The sequence below is a fragment of the Podarcis pityusensis genome (assembly GCF_964106645.2).
Source record: "Podarcis pityusensis genome assembly, chromosome: 4".
Lineage (NCBI taxonomy): Eukaryota > Metazoa > Chordata > Lepidosauria > Squamata > Lacertidae > Podarcis > Podarcis pityusensis.
This window is the reverse complement of record NC_138027.1, coordinates 26,477,588-26,497,365: the sequence shown is the minus strand read 5'-3', so window position 1 is coordinate 26,497,365 and position 19,778 is coordinate 26,477,588. Positions and strand designations below refer to the sequence as shown.

Here is a 19,778-nt window from a genome sequence, read left to right as displayed (position 1 = left end):
GGAATCATTACAGGTCTGAAATAAGTATTGCACACCCAATTCCTTTGCAGAAAAACTGACAGGGCTTGATGGTTTGCATCATTTTCAGTGATGTGCATTGCAAAAGAAAAATACAAGTCAGCTTCCACCTCTACAGGACTTCCAGTTCCTCCTTTTCTCAAAGTTGTGTGGAATGCTTTAACTCATCAAACTGATTATTGTTGTTTCCCATAACTCATGATCTTAAACCAAGAGTAACCACAGAGCTAGCCACTCTGGGATATAAAATCTAGTGTCTTGATCATGCATTTTTATGCTTCCAGGTGGGACTTTGATCTTAAGGCAGACTGGATAATGAATAACTATAGTGTGGCATCTATCGACCCTGCAGTGGGGTACATGTTTAATGCCTTGACTCCCATTCAACCCGCAGCATAAAGATGACCAACATGGGACCAGCCATCTCAAAACTGATGTCATGAGGAAGCTGAATCTCTGCTACCAGAATGCCAAGTAAAAATGATTGGTCCTGTTTTTGATTAATATGAACCCAAATGGAAAATCTGAATTACAACGAAATGACTAAAATAAGCTCATTGGACCTCTCCCATGATATGGTTTTATGTGATATCTATATGAACACTGATGATTTAGGTGCTTTCCAGATAAAATAATAAGTGGCATCTGATTTTAAAAATGGTCTGTGAAACTTAACAAAACTGAGCTGTAGTGAGGCAATTGCTGTGCAATTTATAGCTTCCAGGGAGACTTGTGTTTATATCAGATTCTACTGTGATAGCAAAATGAAATTGCAATGTGGTTGTTCATGGGGGGGGGGGGGGAGCTGTGATTTCATTTTGCAACAGCCTTCATGGGGGTTGCAATACATAGAATCCTAGAAAGGTAGAGTGAGAAGGGACCCAAAGGGTCATCTAGTCCAACCAACCCCCTGCAATCCTTAGGTTGTATACAGACATAATTTCAAACCATGATTTCTAAATTCAAACCTTGGCTCAGCATTATGTATGAATCTACAAGAGCTTACAAACCATGTGCTCTATTTTATGTAGCCATGACTGGAGAGATGACCTTCTTTGTCCATGATCCCCACATCTGTGAAATGTCCTCTGTTCTTTCATTGTTCTTGTGCATGGTCCCACACCTAACTCACACATCCAACAGCTTAACAATTTAAAATAAAACAACAGTCCACTTTTTTTGATTCAGAGGCAGCTCATTTACCTGGACCAACCCTGAAGACCTCTCTAGACTAGTTCATCAAAATTAAAAAGTGGGGTGGTTGGAGGTTCAAAGTAGACCAGAGGGGAGGTGCATGCCGGGCCCTTCTGCAGCCAGGCTCCACCCATGCCCAGCTTGCACTGCTACTACTCCTCTCATATACACAAGGAACACCTGCTTTAATCTCAGAATAAGGCTGGTGAACCTGTGGCTCTTTAGATGTTGTTGAACTTCAACTCCCATCAGCCCCAGCCAGCATAGTCAATGGTCAGGAATGATGGAGGTTGTAGCCTTGCAACACCTGGCTGGTCACAGATTCCCCATCCCTGTATAGAATAGAGTTTATGTTTATGTATTTATTCACTACATTTATATAGCCACCCCACTACATTCTTCAAGGTAGCTTAATAACAACAACAATAACAACAACAACAATAATTTGAAACTATGCCTAGCATTGACACTGATCAGCGAGTCAAGGGAAACATCTTGTTTAATGGCCACTCTTTCTTTCTGTGTTAACAAATCCTAAAAATATTTTTTGCCCTTGCTGTAGAAGTTTTGCTTCTACATTAAAAAAACAAAACAAAACATGTTTGTACCATCCGTTATCTTTTTACATGATAGCCAAACTTACATTTTTAAAAATCTAAATCACAGAGTATATAATAGATGCACAATTGTGAATTATTTTTAGATTGGGGGAGGGGAGGGAAACTGCCTCAGGAGTAGGTTTGATTCTATCGAAGACAGCTGGCTCAAAAGAAAGGTGAAAACTGTAAATAAGAACCTAAGCGGCAGTCCCATTCAATGTACCTGCTGTTGTATTAGCAACAATGTTCTTTTTAAATGGTAGTCTGTGAGCAGAATAGCATCACATCTCTTCTTCTGCCTAACCCCAACCTTTGGGGCAGTGAAAAGCTTCTTGCAATTGTTGTGTATTATTACCCAAAGGGGTAGTTAAATGCTGGACAGTTATAAGATGAACGGTCTGAGAAACGGTAATCATCACCTCTGTTAAATACATTAGTACAGTTTCATGAATGCATAATAAAAGATACAAATTAGGATTGTGAGGAAGCTCATATAAACCACCCTTGGAAGAATGCACATGGAAGAAGGTTGCCTTTGATTCATGCTTTTTGGTTACTCAGGTAATGATGGGGTGCTGGCTTTCAAATGGCAAGGCTGGTAGAAGAGTTGTACCCGTGGCATCACAACCATACTTTGGAAGGTAGGGGAGGAGGACAAAGTGAAATATAACATTGAAGGAAAGTTATTCTCCCTCTCTCAGGACACTGGAACTCAGGGACAGCCAGTGAAGCTGAGTGTTGGAAGATTCGGGATGGATAAAAGAAAGTCCTTCCTCATGTAGTGCATCGTTAAACTATGGAACTCTCTCCCACAGGAGGCAGTGATGGCCACCAAATGGGATGGCTCTAAAAGAGAATTGGACAAAAGGCTATCAATGGCTACTAGCCATAATGGCTATGCTCTGCCTCCACAGTCCAAAGCAGTAGTGCTTCTGAGTACCAGCTACTGGAAGCCACAAGAGGGGAGAGTGGTCTTGTGCCCAAGTCCTGCTTGTTGGTTTCCCCAGAGCAGGCATCTCCAAACTCGGCCCTCCAGCTGTTTTGGGACTACAGTTCCCATCATCCCTGACCACTGGTCCTGTTAGCTAGGGATGATGGGAGTTGTAGTCCCAAAACAGCTGGAGGGCCGAGCTTGGGGATGCCTGACCCAGAGGTATCTAGGTAGTCAATGTGAGAACAGGATCCTGGACTAGATGGGCCATTGGCTTGATCCAGCAGGCTCTTCTTATGTTCAATCTCAGACAAAACTGAGAGCCAGTACAGTAGAGTGGATAGCATGTAAAAACTATTTAGTGCTTTTTCAAAAAGAAAAAGGTTGTCGGTACTCACCATGAAGTTGTTATAGTAAGTACCACACTTTTAACAGGTGTGTGTGTGTGTGTGTGTGTGTGTGTGTGTGTCCCAGTACTGTGTACCCTTGAGTACCTCTGGGGGGGGGGGGAACACTGAGTATAATGTTGCAAGGAGCAAGTTGGGTTCCCTACAGGCATCTGGTTGCTCTTTTCTGAACATTTGTCCACCTCCACAATATCCTTTTCAAGGTGAGATGACCAGAGCTGTATGCAATATTCCAAGGGTGTTTTTGCTGTTGATAAGTATACATTATTATATCAACAGTTTTATTCTCAGTCCCTTTCGTAATGATCCCTAACATGGAATTCACCATTTTGCCACTGCATCCTGGATCTGCAAAGGTTGGAGTCCATTGGAATCGGGCATACAAGGAAAAATGTGCAGAATGGATTTCCTTTAGACAAACTATAAAAAAGACCTTCAGTGACAAATCCCAGCAGCTTCACTGCTAGACGCACTTAATGCTTAAGAGGGGCTTGGATCCCTAGAACATTCCTCACAGCTTAGGAGAAAGGAACAATGGGATGCCAGAGGATATGGCTCCTATTCTTTTATATAACTAAATTCAGGTTAGCTTTGAAGATTAGAGGTGAATAAAAACATAATACACGTATATTGGTTTCAAAGGGCTAGGCAATGAAGAAAGGTGCAAAAGGCTGCTATTAAGGAATTTTCAAAATATGGCTCAATGTCTTCTGGCAGCAGAAAGGAAATCCCATTAAGAGAAAAGCATGGATGATAAAAGAAGTGAGAGCAGCTTAACTTTCCAGTATTAACATCATTAAAGGAGTTAATTATCAGTATATATCATATTTATTTATTTAGCTGCTTCTACTGCAGCTAATACATAAATGAAGCAGTCCAGAACAAAGCTTTTCTTAAGCTGAGAGGTGTTTTTTTTTAAAAAGCATCCAGAGCAGTTCATAGTTGGTTAAAAGAAAGGAAAGTGGTTTATAGATCTAATTATGGCTGCAAAGCTATGTTGCTGATGACCAAGGGAATCATAAAATTGGAGCAAATTCAAAAATAATTATCTTGAGGGGACTGAGTGGTGGATTTATGGTTTGAAGGGAACTCTCCTCAACTGTTGGGGGGGTGTGCTATTTGTTCACCTAAGTAATTGCGGCAATGACAAAATCATAATAATATTTTGCATGACCTGCAAAATAACAATACTGTCTTACTCAAATAAGTAGTTGAAGTTGTAAGATGCAAATCTCATCTCTGTCTGGGATACAGTGGGGGTGGGGGGCAGCATGATTTTGCTGAAGTATTTGTTCAGCTGACCAGGAATATCTGTAGGAAGTGTTTTTGATTCACCCTTCTTTGCAACTGTGAAAGAGAGTGATCTTTGAAATCTTCCCTGAGCAATATTAAGGAAGATGACTGGGGGATGAGATTGTTATTGAAGGTGTGTGAGAGATCTGAAGCTTCATGTGGAGGAAAAGACAGGCTTTAAATGAAATACAGACAATAGTTTACAACATCAGAGAAGAATGGGGATAGGAAGCATGCCCACAAACTGCTGGTGAAGGGCAGATTAAACTAATCAGTTAACATGTCCTAAAAAAGGATCAATTTCCTATGCACATTTCACTTTTAAATGCAGAGATAAATACTGGTAAATATATATATTTTTTAAACTGACACACAAATCATGCTAACAATATGAAGCCAATGCATTTGCAAACAAATGGAATCTGACATCCTTTCTTTCTTTTTGGTCCCATCATGGAATTGGCTTATTCATGATTAATTGTGAAAAATGGACTCAAAATGTTCTCATGCATTATGTATCATCTCAGCCAAGGTCAGATGTGACTTTCTAATCTGAGGAAATACTCCTTTCCAAAACAACTTGTAACATCACAGCCCTGAATCTTGTCTGTAAATACAGAATCCTATGGAGAATCTGCAATGCTGGCTCGCTTACAGAGAGAGGTAGTCCAAAAGCAGGCTTTTTAAAGTTGGTCAAAGGATTGGCAACCTATTGTTTACCCTAAACAGGTAAACAATAGGAAGCCCTAAACAGCCTCGGGCCAGTATACCTGAACAAGCATCTCCACCCCCATTGTTCAGCCCGGACACTGAGGTCCAGCTCCAACAGCCTTCTGGCGATTTCCTCACTGCGTAAAGTGAGGTTGCAGGGAACCAGGCAGAGGGCCTTCTCGGTAGTGGCGCCCGCCCCTGTGGAATACCCTACCATCAGATGTCAAGGAAATAAGCAACTACCTGACATTTAGAAGACATCTGAAGGCCGCCCTGTTTAGGGAAGTTTTGAGTGTTTGTTTTATTGTGTTTTTAATATTCTGTTGAGAGCCACCCAGGGTGGCTGTGGAAACCCAGCCAGATGGGCGGGGTATAAATAATAAATTATTATTATTATTAAAATTATTATAACACCTTTAAGGTGCAAAGGGATGCACCCATTTCACTTTCAAGTGATTTTTGAACCACTTTTTCTATTGGGCAGGATTCGATCTGGTACAGAAGGAACTGGGATTTGAACAGTAGTAGTGGGATGTTGCAGGCAGGGCATCATTGCTCACTTGGCTTCCCAGCACTGGGCATCGCTGCTGGTTACCAACATAGAGAAAGGAGCTTGGTGCAGTGCGCAGACACAAGCAGGCACATTAGATTGGTTCCAGTACTGCGCCCATGCCACACTGAGCTCTCTGCCACCTCACCTCTCTGGGTAACCACTAGTAACACTGGGGATCCAGGTGAACAACACCGTCCTGCCTGCCCCACCCTGCCAATCACTACTAGATTTGAACCTACACCACCCAAGTGCCTTTCCAAAATCCTGGTGAAGAATGGGCAAATGAGAGGGATCTCAGCATTGCTTATCAAGTGTTGGCACCTGGGCAGGAGACTGGGCAGGAGACTGGCCACGTGATCATCCTGTTCCTCTGTTCTAATCTGTGCCTTCTAGCCTGGAAGACCTATGGAAACCTGAAACTACCAGTCTGAGCCAAAGAGAATGGAGGATGCACCCAGAAAAGTTCTCCCATAGAACAAAAAGCCCATTGGCAGGACTTAAGAGACGGATGGTATGGTCTCAGCTACTGGGTTTCAGCCCATGGACCATATACTGAGTACCCCCAGAGAGGAGATACAAGCATTGATAAGTATTATTCTTTCAGGTGGGCATCCAAGCTGTAAAATGGGAGGTTAACCTGTTACAGAGCAGCTGCCTGGATTCTAACCAGGGAACCTTTTCATTTAAAAAATACATTGCTGTCCTAAGGTGACAAATCTGTGATTGTAGTAATGTAAGACCAGGGTGACCACTTGGGTATCACCAAAAAAGTGAGCAAATGAAGCACAGATTTGCATACTTTTTCATATGCTAGTGTATATTATAGATGCAAATTTAGAACTCATTACTATACTTTAAAAACAACAACTACAATGCACCTCACCATGAGGAATATGATGACCAGGTGTTCTGTTTTCCTGTTCAGTCTGCTATCTGGGTGCTAGCTCTGGATAAGTAATGCTAAGATCCCTCTTGCCCTCCCTTCTTCTGGTTATTTTGGTTTAAAATGGATAGGTCTTTAGATAGAGGACTCCTTCAAATAAAGGTCTGTCCTATTACAGCCCTTCAGATAGAGGACTGCCCTCTGTAAAGCAGGACACCCCAACCCCTATCAAAATTGGTTTTAGAAAGGGGAGGGGGTTAGGTGTCAAGTTCTATTTATTCCTCTTTGAATGCCAGTGCTGGACTAGCGTTCCAATCAGATCTGCCCCGCAAATCAAGAGACTGCATGCAACTATGCATGAGAATCTCCAAAAGAATAATAGACCGTATTAATTCTCAGCAAACAGTTCTACCTTTAAGCTGGTAAGAGCAATATGAAATGCATTCTGCAGACACTGAAGCTTTCTGCACAGCCACCAGCAACAACACAATACAGAATGTTATTGAACTATTAAATAATTGACATTTTCAGCACTGCAGCCAACACTACCTGAACAAACATCCATGGTTTAGAAAGAGGTGGAGGGAGAAGCAAGCAAGTCCTGCTTTTGAGTAACTAACAATATCAGTAATACTTTTGGAATCACAACCCAGACCCTTATCATTTCATTGTAATAGTTCATGCATAATTATCATCATGCTTAATTTGTTGAGCCTAATGTGAGTCTCATCAGTACATCGATAGGATTTCTACTGTAATCCAGCAATAATTAACCGGATTGACTGTTACAGTGTTATCACATGTCTGTTTGTAGTATCTGTCCTTAGCTGCAACAGCAGCAAAAAGCCATTAATCTTTTGGTCGTTTTATCAGCTAATTACACAGATACAGAAGTAGTACTAAACTCTTGACCCAAATCCATGTATGGGGAGAGCGCCATGATCCAATACATTTAAAAAATGACACTATTTTTCTCCTATCATCTCTTTTTGTTGATGATGTTCCAATTACATGCAGCAGTACCAGTCTCTCTCTGTCTGCAACACAAATCAATTGGCACTGTGGGAATGGCATTCTCTAAACGGAAAGCATATTTTGCTGATAAGCTTTTGGCCTGCAACAAACATGTCTTACAAAGCAATGCACGACAGCCTAAGGAAAGCAAGAGGGCACTCATGTACCTGCCACATCCTAGATATTCACTGTTCTGCCTTGAATCGAGGACTTTGGGAAAAGACCAAGATGCTAATCTTTTCTTGCAGGCTATTCCCAAACAGGTAAGTCTTCACTTTGCTACCTTTTCAACAAGCAGTCATGTTCTGATCAGCACTCTCCCCACTTGTGCTCCCCAGAAACTGGTATTCAGAGTCATACTCCCTCCGCCAATGGAATAAAACAAAGCACCTCATATTGGAAATAGTACATAAAGCCATTATGACTAGCAGGCATGATAGACTTATCCTCTACGAATCTGACATAGTGTCCTTAGGTCCCCTAAACATCTCCAGGTAGGATTGGGGAAAAGTCCTTGTCTGAAAACTCCAGAGCGCTGCTGCCAGTCAGTGTAGGCAATACAGAGCTAGACTGATCAATTGTCTGACCCAGTATAAGGCAGCTTCCTATGTCCCTATGTCTTTGTGCCCCTAAACCAAGGATAGCAGATGTTATGGACTGCAACTCCCATCACTCCCTGAGTACAGCCTATGTAGGCTAAGGCTCATGGGAGTTGGAGTCCAAAAGAGCTGCACATTAGATAGGACACATTAGATAACCCTGCCCTAAGGGCATTTTCAGGGTTGAGATTCCTGCATTGCAGGGGAATGAACTAGATCAGGCATAGGCATAGTATTTCCCAAACTTGGTTCTCCAGCTGTTTTGGGACTACAACTCCCATTATCCCTAGCTAACAGGACCAGTGGTCAGGGATGATGGGAAGTGTAGTCCCAAAACATCTGGAGGGCCGAGTTTGCCTATGCCTGAACCAGATGACCCCTGGGATTCCTTCCAACTTTACAATTCTATGATTCTATGACATGATGATGATGATGATGATGGTGATGATGTACCACTAGGTCAGGATCTGGTTAATGCTGGGTGGGAAGGAAACTTCCTGGGAGCTACACTGAGTTCTGGATGGGATAAAATTTGGGTATAAATGCAGTAAATAGTAATAATGGCTATATCCTAGTATCACAATGTAAGGTGGTCAGGCAAGTGATCTCAGGCTCGTGTTTGCAAATGTTAAACTGCTGACTGAGAGTGAAATACTAAGTAGGCTATGTGTTGCTGGGCACTCTGTCCTATAATACATCTCCCTTTTGAATTCTGATGTATTTATTTTCATGAACATGTCTGTGGAGACAGTGCACTCTCCTGCTCTCATTATACAGTTCCAGCACAGAAGCATCCCACCAGGCATATATTTTAAATTACTGAACAGAGGCTACGCTATGCCATTTTGCCTTTAATTGATTAGGGGCTCTGAGTTCCCTTTCTCCTGCACTAGAATGCATGTTTGTCCATGTTTTAAGGGATGGCTTTGAGGACTGTGTCCACAGAGAACCCTAGGAAAGATAGGTCATATGATCTGTCCATGTGGCTCAGCATTGCCTACTCTGAATGGTAGCAGCTCTCCAAGATCTCAGGCACATTTCTTTGTCACCACTTGGTATCAGATCCTGGAGATACTAGGGACTGAACCTGAGACCTTCTGTATCCAATATGCTCTTCAACTGAGCTACGGTCCCACCACAAAGTTACAGCCAAGCTCCCCAGCCTCACAACCTAAATACAACCTAAACCCTAAACAAAGAATCGTACCCTTAGGACAGGGATGGGGAACTGGATGGAGTGGGAGGCTGGGAGAAGAAAGGGAAGCTCCCAGCTGAGAGCTGGAGGGGGGAGTCCACTCTCTTCTGTGTGAGACAAGAGTTACAGACTCCGCTAACCCAGAAATATTACCTCAGGTTAAGAACAGTTTCAGGTTAAGAACGGAACGAATTAAGTACTTAACCTGAGGTACCACTGTAAAAGGAATTGTAAAAAGATAAATAAATTACCACCAGCCAATCTTATGCGAGTCTGCGTCCTCCCCCCCCCCCCTTTTCTATGCATTCCCTCTTTTCTGGCAATGTGTAGATGGCCACACCAGTCTTCCGCTGTGCTTCAATCCACCAAGACAAACTGCACCCAGCCAGCACTTCCCTCCTGCAGGGACAATCTGCTGAGTCTGCTTTGTAGCTCCCCTATGAACTTCCCTCCCCTGCCTGCCCTGCATCTCTAGGCTCCTGCTGCTCCTAGCTGCCAAAACATCCCCTGGGGTCAGAGGAAGCTGCTTTGATTTGTTACGTAATATCTGGCTCATAGCTTGCCTCAGATTCTGGAGACCAGAAAGGCTATTGCATAATGGATTGAGCAAAAAGAAAGTGTATTTGCTGTGATGCTGGCATGCACACACAAATAAATGCTGAGCATTCAAAACTGGCTGGTCTTGCACTTGTCAAGTTCTTTTGTTGTAACTACCTGGGTGGAAATGATAATCTAAGTCTGCCCTCATTTATGTAGAAATGATCCAGCTCTTGGCCATTCCCATAACGAGAGATTCATGAAGGAGGTTTAAAGGCGCCTTTGCCCTCCTGTAGGTTTCACACTAAGGATCCAGTTCAGAGAGACACTTAAGAATAGGGACCCCGAGGCTTCCGTTTCTTAAACATCATGTTCCCCTTCCTGACTTCAAAGGGAACTGCTCGAACAAGGACTTCAACTTTGCTGCCATGTAATTAGTAGTCTGTGAGCTTGCACTGCTCCAATTTGATACACTGCTACTTTGATCAATGCATGATCTAAGATTCAGCTTGCAACGTTTTCCCTGTTAATTATTTTCTGTGAGATTAAAAAATTACAATAATATTGTGCTACAATCTTGTTTTACACTCTCTCTCTCTCACACACACACACACTTCAGTTTATTAATTAGGGTGCTATAGCCTCTATAATGAAAACTAGGTAAAACAATCAAGGGCTTTTCACTTTCAAGAACGGGAGGTGCTGAAGTTCATACCACCCCGGAAGTGATGCATAGCATCTAACTTAGAAGCACATAATTGAGGGCAAGATGCTTCCCCTTTAATCACTGGTGAGGGGAGAACTGTGATCTGCAGGTTACTTTAAACCCCCTGTTTATTACTCTGTCACATGTGCTAGGACTGAAGATGCAAACAGAGTCCACAACAGCACTCTGGAACCCTATTTGAATCATCCACAAGGAAGAATCACAGCAGGGTGGCTATGTTAGGCTGCAAACCCTCAAGTGGAGGTGGTGGTAGGAATCTGAAGGTGGTTCAGTTGCCATTTCCAATGCCCTGCTGAGCTTGAGCTGAAACGAGAGTGGAGAAAAAGTCTTGCATTCCTCCATATTTATTCACTAGCCATTTTCTTCCCATTGGTAACAATGCGTGGAAAATTCAAGGAAGAGGTATCAATGAGCTCCTGGTGTCACCTGTATTTCTCCCCAGTTTGGGAACCAAGACGTCTTTCAATCTTTCAGATCCAAGTACCTTCCTGATCCTCCCCTAGCAGATCCTCAACATGACCTCTTCCATCCCTAGAGCTCTGACATCAGTTGGGCCAGTGCATTGAAGGATCCAGCAGCAGTGAATTGAGAGAGACAGTGACAGAGAGAGACCAGATCTCCCTTATCACCAGAGCTCTGTCTCTGACATTGCCAATTTCAGTGCAAGCCTACATGCGGTTTCTTCTAAGCGTGTTCCATTGTGCTCTATGGGACTTATTCCCTAGACAGTATGGTGCAGTGGTTAAAGTGTCCCCTCAATGGAGCCCCAGAGTGAGGCAACACGAGACAGAACCTTTTCTGTGGTGGCTCCCCATTTCTGGAATGCTCTCCGCAGGGAAGCTCACCTGACACCTTCAATACATATATTTAGGCACCAGGCAAAAACATTCCTCTTTAACCAGGAAACTAACTGTTAATCTGTATCCCTTTAAAGCAGAATGGTTGCCTTTCCCACACCCTTTTACTATTATTATATGGCATATTTTGGCATATTTTATGTTGTAAACTACCCTGTGATCTCTTGATGAAGGATGGTATATAAAATTAATTAATCAGTTAATAACAGAACCTGGCCGACCAGGGTTTGACCCCCCACTCAGCCATGAAACACACTGGGTGATCTGGGCCAGTCACACTGCCCCTCAGTCTAACCTATCTCACAGGGATGTTGCAGGGTTTAAATGAGGAGGGGGACAACCATGTATGGCACCTTGAGCATCCTGGAGAAAAGGGTGGGGTATAAATGTAATTCCCCCCTTAAAGCTGTAGATTTTGCTTCCAGTGATAGAAGTTGCTAATTGCCTGGTTGTATAAACAATATGGTACCAGTAAATGGTTTGCATATTTACACTGCAATAAGTTGAGCACAGAATTGTAGAGTTGGAAAGGGCCATGAGGATCATCTAAGTACAATAATAATAATTAAGGATGCATTGCAACAATAAATGCAGGTCTCAGTGCGCTGCCTTTCAGCTAGATCTATTTTCTGTGCATGTATGTGGACAAATGATTTGGAGCGCTCCAATATCTTCTTTTGGACTGCCTTAAATTGAGTTTTCCTTGAAGTTCCATTGTATGTAACAGAACTGGCACACCATTCTCCTGAAATTGAAACACCTAGCATTTTCAGAGTGGCAAAATGATTAACTTTGGAGATACAAAACAACTCTTCCTCAGTGTTTATCCCACATACCTTCTCTAGAGTGACCCTAGAAGCCAATCCTCAATGGCTGACTCACCTCATTTCATTTTTCATTGGCTCCAACCAGCATAAAGGGTGAGAAGTGTCCAAAAAGCTCCCCTTTCATGCTGATTGGGTGGCTCTAGGACTCTAGAGACAGGGACCCTGCTGCATAAATAGTAGAACTATAGGATTGTCGAGCTGGAAGGGACCACAAGGATCATCTAGTCCAACCCCCTGCAATGCAGGAATCTTTCCGCCCAACATGGGGCTTGAACCCATAACCCTGAGATTAGGAGTCTCATACTCTACCAACTGAGCTATCCCAGTGGGTCTTCAACTCCCCCTGCAACGCTGGACCACTACTGCTCTGAATACAGCTAACACATTACATCCTCATTTGAGAGACTGTGCAAAAGCTAGACAACATCACAACCCCACAAACAAATAGCACAGGGGATATTAAAAGCATGCCATGTGTGACAATGATTGGAATCATTTCCATAACAGGGTTGGCTCATTTCAACATCTACCGATAGCTTGCATATACCATCCAATAGGGTAAGGTAACATAAAGGACCCCTGGATGGTTTAGTCCATCAAAGGCGACTATGGGTTGTGGTGCTCATCTCCCTTCAGGCAGAGGGAGCCGGTGTTTGTCCACAGACAGCTTTCCAGGTCATGTGGCCAGCATGACTAAACCACTTCTGGCGCAACAGGACACAGTGGTGGAAGCCAAAGCACACAGAAACGCCATTTACCTTCCCGCTGCAGTGTTACCTATTTATCTACTAATGCTGATAAGCTTTCGATTTCCACAGGCAGCTCTTTGATATAGCATCCAACACAATTGTACTCATGGAATTCATTCACACATTCAGCTGCCACCCCCTACATACAGTAATGAAGGAATGTACAAAGCTACCTTATATGGAATCAGATCAATGGTCCATCTAGCCAAGTTCTGTCTACTCTGACAGGCAGCAGATCTCCAGGGTTTCAGGCAGGGTTCTCTCCCAGCCCTAGCCTGAGATTGAAATTGGGGACCATGAACATGCAAAATGTATGCTCTACTCATCAGCTCCAGCTTCTTCTCAAGCATGAAATTTCTCAAGAGAAATCAAGTGAGGGGGATGTATACACACACACACACACACACACACACACACACAGACACACACACACACACACAAACTAGCCTTTAGAAATATTACCAATTGAGGTTTCAAAACAAAAGAAACCCTGCCTTTATGGCCAGTCAGCTTCATAACCCTGAACAAAGTTTAGACTTAAGGGAACAAAAACAAACAGTTCTTAAAACATTTTATTTAGGGGATTCTACCTTAAGCTGAAGCTGAGAGACTTGGAATTAAGTCCTGTTTTAGCCCTCAGCCGGTTGATATCTCCCCATCTCAATTCCACACCCATTAAATGCTAATAACTACTGAGTAGAGTTGTTTTCAAGATTACATTAGTGGCAGCAATACTCTAGAAAATGAAGACGATGTAGTCTAGTGCTGAGAGAGTTACACAATGCAATCCTACACAGATGTACTCAGAGGTAATTCCCACTGAATTCAATGGGACTCTTAGGTAAGAGTTTGTCGGATTGCCGTTTTAGACTTGGTTTTACTTCTGTGTTCCATGGACTGCTCTCATACATTAGATCCTTCTTACACTGGCATAATCCCCATGCATTTCTCTCTCTTTAAAAAGTGTGTGTACAGAATGTAGAGCACAATTTATTCTTTCCCTTCCCAAGACTGGGCAGCAGCTGCATGGAGCAGCTGTCCCAATCTGTGGCTCTCACAATGGTGGTGGCAGCAGGGTAGAATACTCACAGGTAGTTATCAGGTATTTTCATCTTCCCAGCATTTCCAATCATAATAATTAGCATTTATATAGCACTTAAGTATTCAAGGCGCTTTGTGTGACATCATCTCAGTAATCCTGACAACAACCCTTTAAGATAGGTCAGGGCATATTAGCATCCCACGCCCCCTATGGCAGATGGGAGTTGAATGCTGAAGCCAGAGATAGTCACTTGCCTAAGCCATCTACTGAGTTCATATGAATAAGGTAGAATGTGCACAGGGAATTCTACATCACTGCAGGATAAATACATTTTCCTAGATTATTCTCCCTGTCACTCTCTCTCTAAAAAAAGTCACTTATTAAGCATCTTTTCCATCATGTGGCTAATGCACTCAACTGCAGTTCTCCATCAAAAACAGGAATAGTGACCCGTGTCAACAATAGACTGCATTCAATATCATAAACCAATTTACAAGCCATAGGTAGTCCTGTATATAATCGGCAGAGGTAAAGCCTTACAGCAGGCATCCTCCAGATGTTGGTGAATTCCCACTCCTATTTTCTCTGACCATTACTCATGGTGCTGGATGGTCCAACATATAGAGGGGGCACCACGTTGGCTACCTCTGCCAGTCAGCTCAAATACACAGCAGCACTACAAGTCAAGTATCCTGCGCAGACAATGCCACCATCTATGGTGGTTGGATTCACCAGCACCTCCACGCTGCCTAGGCGGATCATTGGGCGCAGGGGGCTGTCCAGCCTAAGAAGGAAACTGAACGCAGCGCTTCCACGAGGCAGAGGCCACCGACCACTTTTTGTTCTCCTGCTAGGAAGATACCGAAAGAGGCTGCTTGTTATTGCAGGCAACATGGGGCGGGGGGGGGGAGAGAATGAGACAGAGAAGAGTCTCTTTTGCCCCCTAAGACTGGGGTCGATGGGTGGGGGAGCAGATAATACGCCTGCATGAAAGAAAGCAAGGCACCTCCTCTTTCCTATCCCATCTGAACAGCTGTCGGGGAAAGGGGAGCGGAGTCGGGGATGGGATGATCACTGCCAGAGTCAATCTGCCCACAAAAACAAAAACAAAAAAAGCCGGGCGTGAGGTTATTTTGGTGCTGCTGCTGCTGCTGCTGTTATGTCTATTCGGCTAATTTAGTCTTTGCCTGCCCGGGAGTGTATATGTTGGAGAGGGAGGGAGGGAGTGATGGGGAGAGGAGAGGGCTTGTTTGGGTCCTACGCTGAGAACCAGCCGCTTTGGCGTCCTGAAGGCACCTCCTCGTGTTAGGAGCAGGTGACTGGGGAGAAGAAGGAGGGAAAAGAGAGCCAGCAGGCTTAAAAACTTGCGCAGGAGGAAATAATGTTGAGAAGCTGCCGCGGGGGCGGGCGGGGGAGGTTTATCCGAGGGAAGCCGGCAGACCGCCCAGAGCCTTCGAGTGAACCTGACCCATCACAGCCTTTCTCAACATCTCTTCTCTCCCCCCCCCCCACGCGCGCAAGTGGGCACAGGGACCCCCGAAGCCGCCCCGTCCTCTGCCCGCACCGCACCCCACCCCACCCCGCCGTTAAGTCCAACGCGCGGCTGCTGAGCATCACCTCCCTGAAAGGATGCTGCAGCGAGCATCTCTGGCGGGTTGGTACCCAAAGTGTGCGCGTTAAGCGAGGAGGAAAGGATGCTGGAGAAGGGACCTACCTGGTTCCGCGGAGGAGCTGCCTCCTGTTCCTCCCTTGGCAGGACAAAGAGCCGCCTCCCCCCCTCGCCAGTCCTCGCACTCCGAGCCGCGGCACTCGCGCAGCTCCGGCTCCCCCGCCCCGACTGATGACAGCGCCGCGCGCAAAGGGATGCGGAGCTATATAAGCGGCGCAGGGAGCGGCCACCCAGCGGCGCCCGCTGCCTCCCAGCGCCTCCGCTCTCAGCCGGCTCTGCCGTTCCCACTGCGGCGGCCAAACCGTGAGCCGCGGCGCCCTCTGCCGGCGCAAAGGAGGCACCGTCCCCTCGAAGTTGGAGACGGAGTCCGTCCATGAACTTGGCGGTGGCGCAGGAAGGAGCTGTGTTGCTGGTTGGAGGCCTCCGATGAGCTTGGGCTTCGGCTGCAAAAGGAAATGAGGGAAGAATGGCTGCCTTGTGAACCTCCAGGACGGGAAGACGCGATCCAAACTATGATTTTCAGTGCTGGTGTTGGATACCGGTCTGTGTCAGTCGCTGTGTTTTTTCCTGCTCTGGAGGGTAGGACTCGAACCAATGACTTCGGACTAAAGATTCCGACTAAACATCAAGAGGAACTTTCTGACAGTAAGAGCTGCTGGACAGTGGAACGGTCTCTCTCCGGAGGTTGTGGACTCTCCTTAACTGGAGATCTTTAAGCAGAGGTTGGATGGTCTTGGATGCTTTAGTTGAGATTTTTGCATTGCAGAGGATTGGACTAGATTACCCTTAGGGTCATTTCCAACTCTACAATTCTATAGTAGCATAGCGTTGGAGCTTTTTGAACCCTTTCCTTTCCCCATTTCAAGGCCGGCAAAGGGAAATGTGCACCTCTGAAATGGGCTGTGTTGTAGCTACCCAATACTCAATTTATTGAGCAGTTTGACAAATGATATTAAGAAGTCACACCCTTGTTGGGGTGTTGGGTGTATGCATCCCAAAAGCTCACCACAGAAATCAGACTTTTGCAGAGTTGTCTCTACTAGGCCAACACCAACATACACCACTATATATACATGCAAATAATAGATGTTACAAGTAATCTTCTCTCCCTCTGAGCCCAGAGAGTGCTCTTTGTTTCCAAGTTCTTACTGTGTTAAAGTCCACAGAGACGTTCTAAGCTGAGTTGCTTGCAAAGCCCTGCAACTGCTAGAGTTCTCTGAGTTCGAAAGTCTGGGAATTTTCCAACTTCTTTCTCAGAGAACTTTTTCAAAATGGCTTCACTGGAATCCACATTTCCAGCAGATAGATTCCTACAATCTCCTAACACAAGCCACACAGTAGGGTCTAACATGAGACCTTTTAAACACAAAGTTACTCGCCAAATCTGCCCAGTAACACATAAGATAGTCACAAGATGCCTGCAGATGCATTGTGGTGAATGAGCCACCTCTGCTGATTCGTGAAGAGTTAACCTATTAACTGCATTCCTTAACAACCCCCACTCCCATCAGTGGAACTTTCTTCTAGGAAATGTCTTGAAAATCAGGAAACCTGACTTATAAAATATATCATCTGAGCTCTGATGGACCATCAGGCTAGTGCTGCCTGGTAAAAGGTAAAGGGACCCCTGACCATTAGGTCCAGTCGTGACCGACTCTGGGGTTGCGGCACTCATCTTGCTTTCTTGACCGAGGGAGCCAGCGTACAGCTTCCGGGTCATGTGGCCAGCATGACTAAGCCGCTTCTGGCAAACCAGAACAGTGCACAGAAACGCTGTTTACCTTCCCGCCGGAGCGGTACCTATTTATCTACTTGCACTTTGACATGCTTTCAAACTGCTAGGTGGGCAGGAGCAGGGACCGAACAACGGGAGCTCACCCCATTGCGGGGATTCGAACCACTGACCTTCTGATCGGCAAGTCCTAGGCTCTGTGGTTTAACCCACAGCGCCACCTGTGTCCCTTTATAGTGCTGCATGCTACATTAGGCCAAATAGGGCACTGCGCCACCAACCCCAGGCTGCCCTCAGCCAGCTCCCACCTGGCTTCCTTTTTATTTACATCCAGTCCAGCAGGTGGTGCTGTTTGTCAGTTCCTCCTCCTTAATTTCAGTGATTTCCTACTTGTATAATTCTTCAGGGAGGCGGGTGGGGACAAACCTATAATTAGTTGTCTCTGGCTATCCTTGGCTCTGGCACCACCTACAGTTAGTCTCCCTGCCTTCTGCCCTACCAGTGTTAGTGGTTGCAAACTATTTTATGCTGCCATTATACACTGAAGTTTTTTCTCTCCTCTTTATTCTTCCTCAATTGTTTTTAATTACTAATGTATATTGCATTTTTAATATCTTGCTATAGGCTACCCAGGGAATATTTATTGATAAGTGACTATATAAACAGAAATAATAATAATTTTGCTTGTAGTATGGCTGCCCCTCTAGTAGTAAGTGGCATGCCTACTCATCTAGTGACTTGATTTGGGGAAAGAATCTCATGATTGTTAGGGGAATTATGCAAAGAAAAATTATGACTTAGAGCAAAGCACACAGAACTGAATGGAACTAAACGCCTTTGTTTTTGTTTATCACTAAAGTTGAACACCCCAAACAGCTTTTTAATAAAAAAAATCCTTCCAGTAGCACCTTTAAGACCAACTAAGTTAGTTCTTGGTATGAGCTTTCGTGTGCAAGCACACTTCTTCAGATACCTGAAGAAGTATCTGAAGAAGTGTGCTTGCACACGAAAGCTCATACCAAGAACTAACTTAGTTGGTCTTAAAGGTGCTACTGGAAGGATTTTTTTTATTTTGACTATGGCAGACCAACACGGCTACCTATCTGTAGCTTTTTAATAGCAAGCCTGTAGGCAGGAGTTTCTGCAACAAGGACGAAGCATTTCAGATTTTGTAAGCAGGCCTCCTCTGTTGTGGCCTGGTATTCCAGTGACAGCACAAACATCTGGATTTCTTGCAGCACTGAAACAAACTGACATTTACAGCTGAACAGTTGATTAAATGATTAAACTGCTGCCTTAATCCAGTAGAATAGAATAGGAGAAGAGCCCTACTGTATTAGGTCAAAGTCCCATCTAGCTCTCCATTCTCTTCTCACACGGGAAGTCTGAAAGCAGGACCTGAGCACAGTAGGTTTTCTATTCCAAAACATGGCCCTCTGTAGTTGTGGATTCAAGTAGGTAGCCATGTTGGTCTGACACAGTCAAAATAAAAATAAAAAATAAAAAATTGTCCAGAAGCACCTTAGAGACCAACTAAGTTTGTTCTGGGTATAAGCTTGCAAACGAAAGATTATACCCGGAACAAACTTAGTTGGTCTCTAACGGGCTACTGGACTATTTATTTATTTATTTTATTTCCTCTGTAGTTGTGTTGGCTTTGCCCATTTAAGAATCTTGCTTTGATTTACCTGCCACAGAAATAACTTTCTAAACTCCTACTATGGGAGGACCTTTTTCCATTGATGCTGAGTTTGTCAGGAAAGGTCTCACATCAGCCTGAAGTCCAAAAATTTGCAGAATCAGCTATATTGAATGGAAAGGGGCATTATCTCAGGACCAGCCTTGGCTCTCAAAAACTCATCCTAGCAGACGGAGCTTGCAAGATACATTCCATCCAGCTGGGGTATTGCCTAGGTAACAAAAGCATCTGTTTAAGCCATCCTACACACAAGTCATTAATCTTTAGCTGGTGGCAGGAGCGCCAGTCACCCCTAAAAGCATCACTGAATCTTTAATGATCGGGCTCTACGGGGAACGCAATTGTTCACAGTCTCCTTGCTATAAAGGATCCCGGTCAAAATCCCTTACGTAGCCAAATCATCACAGAGAGGCTCTTTATTCTCGAACTGATCCAAATACCTCCAAGGCCACCAAACTTGGAGAGAGGGAGGGAGGGAGAGAGAGAGAGAGCCCTGTGCTGCCTTTGAGGCTGAGAGTCACCTCTCCAGCACAGCACTTTAG

At 44.4% G+C, this 19,778-nt stretch overlaps 1 protein-coding gene across 3 annotated transcripts in view; it reads right to left on the bottom strand.

Moving 5' to 3' along the window:
* The window catches only part of MTUS2 (microtubule associated scaffold protein 2), a 307,230-nt gene that overhangs the window by 269,157 nt on the left and 18,295 nt on the right, over positions 1–19,778 (bottom strand). Inside the window, exon 1 of one of the 3 annotated variants that reach the window (XM_081004038.1) lies at positions 15,851–16,031. The exons of the other annotated variants lie outside the window; for them this stretch is intronic. The gene's annotated coding sequence lies outside the window, so the exon portion shown is untranslated. Of the gene's footprint in view, positions 1–15,850; positions 16,032–19,778 lie in introns of those variants that run through there. 3 annotated transcript variants of the gene reach the window in all.